The 6,968-nt window shown below is 57.3% G+C and overlaps 1 protein-coding gene across 2 annotated transcripts in view; it reads left to right on the forward strand.

Annotated features, from left to right (window-relative positions):
- USP31 (ubiquitin specific peptidase 31) overlaps window positions 1-1,135 on the forward strand; it is a 30,328-nt gene extending 29,193 nt beyond the window's left edge. Inside the window, exon 18 of one of the 2 annotated variants that reach the window (XR_001524130.2) lies at window positions 205-1,135. The gene's annotated coding sequence lies outside the window, so the exon portion shown is untranslated. The remainder of the gene's footprint in view (window positions 1-204) is intronic. The other variant, XR_001524131.2, reaches the window with a different exon arrangement.
- The last annotated feature ends 5,833 nt before the right edge of the window (window positions 1,136-6,968 follow it).

Below are 6,968 nucleotides of genomic sequence, written 5' to 3' on the forward strand. Positions count from 1 at the left end.
GGAGGGACACATGGAGCCAGGTCCTGTGCCATTTGGGACCAGGAGCCCCCCAGCTGGATCCCCACACCTCCAGGAGATCCTCGGGCCACCCCTGCCTATGATGGGGCCAGAGTTATTGAGGGCAGGGCTGGCCTGAGGGGCTCCTGCCATCACCAGGCTTGAAGCTCCTCCAGCTCTGTCCTAACTGAAGACTTTTTCCTTTAGCAGGGTGTGCAGCAGTGGCTCCAGACACGGAGGAGAGAGTGGCTGCCAGATGGGAGAGTGGATGGGCTGCTCCTGCTGCCACCCGCCCAGCGAGGATGAGGATGGAGCAAGGCAGGAGGAGGACAGGCTGCCGCTCCTGGGTGCTGAATGGAAAACCTCTGTCCTCGGTGCATTGTTTCCACATGAGCCACCCTGGCCTGGGAGAGCTGCTCTGCTCCAGCTGCCCCAGCTGCAGGCACCAGCCCCTGCTGGGCTGCCCAGTCCCAGGGCAAACAGAGCCTTTCCACTGCAGGCTCAGATCCTCCTGCTCCAGAGAGCCCTCGGATCAGTGCACAGGGGCTGGGTTGGGCTGCACAAACTCACCTTTCAACACGATTTTTGATTCTCAAGGGTTCTTTTTCTTCTCCTCCACGCATAGTTTTGCAGGAGGGGACTGTTGTGCAGGTGAGCAGCATTATCAGTGTGTGCCCCGTGCCCCTTCAGTGCTCACCAAGGTGGAAGTTGTCCGTGAATCCCCCTTGTTCCCCAGATCTCCAGATGGGCTGTCCCGACCTGCCCTTGCCTGGCAGTGGTTACAGGAATGGTGATGTTGGTGTGTTTATCAACAGCAGTGCTGCATCACCCCTTGCTCACACGGATCCTGGGGCCTTGGGGGACACCTGGCCCCTGCCAGGCCCTGCTGTGGAGCCTTGGTCTGTGTTTCTGTTTCCATCCATCCTGTTGGGAATGGTGAGCTGGAGCTGAGGAGCTGCTCGCTGCCCTGGCCAGTCGCGCACATGAGTCCCACCCCTACTGTGTACCAGAGGCTCTGTTTCACATTTGTGTAGAAATGGGGATGGCAGATGTCGTATTAAATCATGGGGTCATCATTTATTTATAGGTGATTACATTAAAGAGAGATTAATATAGCCAAAGGCTTTGCAGAATTAGAGTTAATGTACTTGTGTTTATTATATTTGCCAACGTTTCTCCAATCCGGCTGGGTTTTTCTGGCCACAGAGTTTAACAGAGAGCCCACTGCCATCCTCCAGCCTGTCTGGGAGGGGGCGAGGTGCCCATGGACAACACTTGAGAACTTTGGTCTTCGAGTGATCAATTCTATTGCCTCGCACTTTGAGGGTCCGTGGCAGGCTCTTGGTGCTTGGGGAGGGCAGGGTGGGACTCAGCAATGCTTAGAGGGGTTTGGGAGGGGAGCCCAGGGTTGGGGCTCCCAGATGGTGCTCCTAGGCTGGGATTATGCTGTGTTTAACTGGGATTAGACTACTGCAGAGCTGGGCACAGGTTTCTGACACCCTGGGGAGGGGAGTACGTCCCTGAGGAGCACTGATGGGGGAGTGCCAGGAGTTCCCTTGGTCCCTGTGCCCCCAGAGCCTGGCGTGGGGCTGCTGTCACCTGTCCCAGCTGGCTGCTGCCAGCTCAGGGGGCACCAGCAGAACTCCCTGATGGATGAACCAGAGCAGCCAAGAACATCCTGTGTTTGGCTGGAGGTGCCAGACCACATGGGATTGGTTACTGTTTGTGGCAACCGGGACTGGGTGCATAGAGTGGATGTGCACTCCCTGCTGCTGCCTGACACCTGCCTGCTTCTGAGAGCCAGAACAAAACCCAAGCCTTGGGAGGCTATCAGTAATTGTAACACATTAGGCACTGTCACCCCTACCCCTGGACTCCTAAATTTTGCTCTAATTGGAGTATTGCTTTTCCTTCCTCAGCACTTTTTCCCCTCGGCCAGGTATCGATCCTGGCTCTGTGGGGATCTGGCTAACGGTTGGCAATTTATGGGAATATAAAACTAGTCCATCGTAGAGCAAAAACCCAGCTTTTAATAAGAAATGGTGACATCAGCCTCTGGCTGATTCCAAGGTGGATTTACCATTTCACAGTGGGTCCCCAGGTCGGGGGCACAGGGGCTATTGGGGGAAGAGGACCATTAGAAGCCCCTTGGGCTGGGCCACCTTGTGGGCAGGGAAGGCCTGAGGAGCTTTTGAGGATGTGGGGGATCCCCTGACCCCACAGGACCCGGGTCCATAACGTGTCCCCTCCTGCCTGGAGCTGGGTCTCAGTGCTGTGGGTGCCAGGAGCTGGTGGGCAGCAGGCTGGGCTGGTGGCAGGGACTGCTGGGGCTGGAGGGCTCTGGTGCTGGGCAGCCTCCCCAGCTCTTCCACGTGTCCCTGCTGCAGCTGCCCCAGCCCCTTGTGGCGCTCTCCTCTGCCGCTGGATGCTGCTGGCTTTGCGGAATGAGGCTGGTGTGGGTTTCTGCAGGTGTGTTCCCGCAGGTTTGGGGCTGTGGGGTCCTTGGGGAGCAGGTCCCTGGCACTGGGAGGCACCCGGCACTGAGATCCCATCTCCAGCCCCGGGAGGAGCTCCCGAGCATCCCCTGCTGCCGGGCCGCGTTGTGTTGGGTGTCCCGGCGCTGGAACAGCTGCTCTCCCTGCCATTTGCCGCCGTCTAATTGCGGTTTTATTGAAATGAGTCTAAATTGTCTGGGAATACTTTAGGTCGCTGTCTCCCTGTGGCTCGCACTCCGTATGGATGGGAGTAGTCGGCAGAACGCTCCCGGTTTTAATCTTGCAGAAGCGGCTCCCTGGAGAACGGGTGCATTTCCTACCAGCCTTAATGAGTTTCCAGAGCTGGGGTCAGATTGTCTTGGCAGTGGTGATGGGGGCCGCTCCACAGCTCTGTGCTCCAGACTGTAAATAACGCCGTCAATCCCTTTGCAATGCAGGCAGAGTGCGCATTGCGATTCCTGGAGCCCCTAGGACGGTCTTTAAGCATTTTAGTACTTTGCGAATGATCTATTGAGGGTAACGAGCAGATGATAGACTGCGTTTCAGGGTGTGGATTGTCTGTTAGAGATGTTGAAGACATCTGCGCTGCCAGGCTGCTGCCGAGCAAGGCAAGAACAAGCGAGCTGCTGTGCTAGAGGAGGGGTCAGCGCTCCTGGCACAGCCTGGGGACCCCACTGTCCCTGCAGTGCCCTGGGGACATCGGGAAACACCTGCCCATGGACTCAGCTCCTGGCACGCCCGCTTAGGGGGAACGTGCTGGATTCATGGGTTCGTGGGCTGGGACATCGCCTCTGCAGCTCTCAGAGGGGCAGGTGCCTCGCTGATTTCTGGTTTGTATTGGAGGGCCGGCCGTGCCACCGGGACCTGCGGTGCATCCATCGCTGCGGGCTCCACAGTCCCCAGAAGGTGCTGGTGTGTGACACGGAGCTCTGCACACCACGCTGCTGCCTTGGAGCCGCTTCCACACCCCCTGCGCTTGGTGCTGCCCGTCCCGGTGTGGGGTCAGGAGGGCTCCCGTGGGCTCAGGGTGGCGGTGCCTGGGACACTGACCCCTGGGTACCCCTTGCTGTGCTGCGCTGCCTTCCTTACAGTCAGATTAATGCTGGTTATTGGGAGTTTTTATCACCTCAGTGTTTGCTCTCGGCTCCTAAAACCGGCTTCAGCCCGGATTTATTACCTGGCAAATAAACGCAAGTGCAGGTTTATTTTGTCTCCTTGTTCATCAGAAAGGAATGAAAATGTAAGCAAAATATTAAAAATAAAATAGACTAAGTTTTTCTTTAATTGACCTTTGATTTTTAGCGTAATACCTTCCCTATGTTGCTGCTTCAGCCTTTAATTTCTCTCGGTGAAGTGGCTGTGTTCAATGATTCATTCTGTCCTGAGGCAAAGCACACACTGTAATTGGTTTTTAACTTCCTGGAATGTCAAAGCCAGGATTGAAATTTTACGTATCACACCACCAATTCAATACTGGCTTTAATAATAATGTTGCAGAAAGGAAAGCAGATTTACAGCTGTAGAAAAATGTAATCAAATTTTGAGCCTGAATGCAGTAAGTCCAAATGCTAGTTTTCATTTAGAAACTTGTTAGATAAATGTGCCATCACCTGAGTGGTTCCCAGCTCATTTTTGCTTCTCGGTGCCGCAGCCGGGGGAGCCTGGAGGGTTGGGACAGCGCGGGGAGTGCGGGAGCGCTGCTGCTGCTGCTGCTGCTGCTGCTGCTGCTGCTGCTGCTGCTGCTGCTGCTGCTGCCCCGGGCTCAGCGTGAGCGCTCAGTGCCCGGGACGGGCACAAGGGAACAGCTGGGTCCGAGGAACGGCCGGGGTCCGGCCCGGCTTCGGCTGGATCTGGCCCGGGTCCGGCTGGATCTGGCCCGAGTTCTGGCCCGAGTTTTGTCCCGAGTTCTGGCCCGAGGTCCCGCCGGGGGAGCCGCTGCCGGGCCGGGCTCTGCCGAGCCGGGTTCTGCCGGGCCGGGCTGTGCAGGACCGGGTTCTGCCGGGCCGGGTTCTGCGGGACCGGGCTCTGCCGAGCCGGGTTCTGCCGGGCCGGGCTGTGCAGGACCGGGCTCTACCGGGCCGGGCTCTGCCGGGTCTGAGCGGGTCGCTCCGCCGGGCTGGGGCTGCTGGGGGAAACACCCCTGCAGCACTGCAGACACCAAACAAGCAATCGATTTTGGCCAATTAATGTCTGATAAAAACTAATAACCCTCCTCTCCCTTTCTTATTACCGAATGACCTCCAGCGATCCATTAGTTTAACAAATGATATGCGAACGTTCAGCATGGCTAATGACTCTGGATTAAACACACTGACACCTAATTCATCAGCGTGCCCGCTCTCCATCCCCGCAGCATTGCCGAGCGGCCGGCAGCGTGTCCCTGTCCCCCTGCGGGGAGCCGGGCACTGTGGCCCCGTGTCACCCCCGGGCTGTGCCCGAGCCACCGCTGCTGCTCCCGCTTCCCCGCGTCCTTCTGCCGCAGGCTCCGTGCATCGCCCCGCTCCAGTGCCCGCCCTGCTGCGCTCCCTGCTCGCTGCTAGGATGTCCTAAAAAGCTAACTAAGCTGAAATTATTTTCTTTCCTTGGAAAGGCCTTTAAATAATGTATTGCCCTCACTTGCTGTTACTGAGTGGTTTTTTTAAACCCAGGGAACTTTTCCTTCTCACTTGTGTGTTGCATTTGTTTGTTGTGGGGTGTGAATTACCCGTGGGAGGATCATTGGAAATTCCATCTCAAGGCCAGCCCCGTGGCCCCTGATCTCCCAGCCTGGCTCCTGGAGCGGAGGGCTCTGGAGTGGCCACTTGCAGGGGCTGAGGGGAAAAACCTCCCAGCCCCGTTCGCAGTGAAAGGAGCTGAACAGCCCCAGAGACAGCGGGGAGAAGGATGAGAAGGGTCCCGCAGTCTCTCTCCCATCTGACAGCGCTCCATCACCCCGGCATGGGCCCGGCAGCTCTGGCTGGCTGCTGCGAACACTTCCCTGGGCTCGTGGGTTGTTCCTCCCAGGCAGCTGCCAGGGCTGGCTCCAGCGCCGGCTGCAGCCCAGCTCCTTCCCGCAGAGCCCGTTCGGGAGCCCCGGGCTCGGGGTTTAATCGGTGCCCTCGGCAGTGCCGGCCCAGCCGGGTGCTGCAGCACCGCGCCCACTCTCTATTGATTTCCATGGCTGCTAATGGTCTTTTTCATACAATAAGAGGCTTTTGTGGGAAGAACTTAATCCAGTCCTATCACTGGGTGAAGTTGTACTGCTCACTGCTCAGATTTCCAGGATGTGAGCTACTTTAATAGCAGAGGGAGTTCTATCCAGTACATTTAATGCTCCAATATTTTTATGGCGTGACAGGTCCTAATTGCACTGCTGCAGTGCCAGGAGCGTGAGAGGCCACGGGTCTGCTGGGTGTGAGGGAGCTGTGCTGGCACAGGGCGGGTTTTGGGTGCCTTGGCAGTGTGACTGCCACTGTCACCAGTTGCTGTGCTGAGCCCCAGTGTAGCCACCAACACAGATTATTGATGGGATGATGAGGCTGGTGCTGGAGATGATGGAAATGTGCAGAGAACAGAAACTTGGTGTTCCCCAGTGGCATTTTTTGGTCTTTCCTCTCCCCAGCAGTGCTGCTCTCGCTGCTGGACAGTTGGGGTGGGGCCAGGGGCAAAGCCTCGTGTCAGGCAGGGGTGACAGAGGTGACAGCCCCTGGGACAAGGGTGCCAGGGCAGGGTCAGATCCTGTGTGCTCCAGGATGTGCTGTGGTGCAGGGCAGGCAGGGCATGCTCAGGGCAGGGGGGATGTGCTGACGATGCCCATGTGCCCGTGTGGCAGGACACAATCCCTGGCCGTGCCCTGTGCCAGCCCAGCCCCAGCTCTTCTGTGGCCGAGAGCAGAGCTCAGGGGTTGGCTCGAGATGTGCTCCTGCCTTTGAACTAAGTGTGCAGAGAGCTCCCAAGGACTGTGATGGCCAGGATCAAAGGTTAGGAAATTTCTCTGTGTAACTTATGTAAATGAGGACTAACCTTTAATTAGCTTCTCCACAAGTAGCAGTGGTTTATATGGTGAGACCTGGGATGGGTGGCACACGCAGGTATGTGCACAGCCAAGTACCTCCATTAAAAAGGTTTTTAAAAAATTCATCTGCAAGATGCAAATTATCTACTAAATGCTTGAGAAGAAGGTTTCAGGTGGGAAAGAAAAGCACAAGGGAAGCAGCAGCTCTTCAAGCCCTCCAGGACTGTGGTGTGCAGAGCAGTGGGGTGGGCTGTGCCACACGTGCCAGTTATGCCACATGGGATGGGTCTGTCCTTGAGGCCGTGGGGACACGGCTGTCCCACACCCCCGAGTCCGGGGTGGCCCCAAGCAGGCAGCCGTGCCCAGTGAGTGCTGCAGGATCCTGAGGTCACAGGGGATTTTCAGGGAATGCTCCATCAGTGTGGCCACAGGTACTGGCTGTCCCCTCCTTCCCTGCCCCATCTGGCCCTGGCAGCGTTGCC

Source organism: Parus major, chromosome 14 (genome assembly GCF_001522545.3).
Source record: "Parus major isolate Abel chromosome 14, Parus_major1.1, whole genome shotgun sequence".
Classification (NCBI taxonomy): domain Eukaryota; kingdom Metazoa; phylum Chordata; class Aves; order Passeriformes; family Paridae; genus Parus; species Parus major.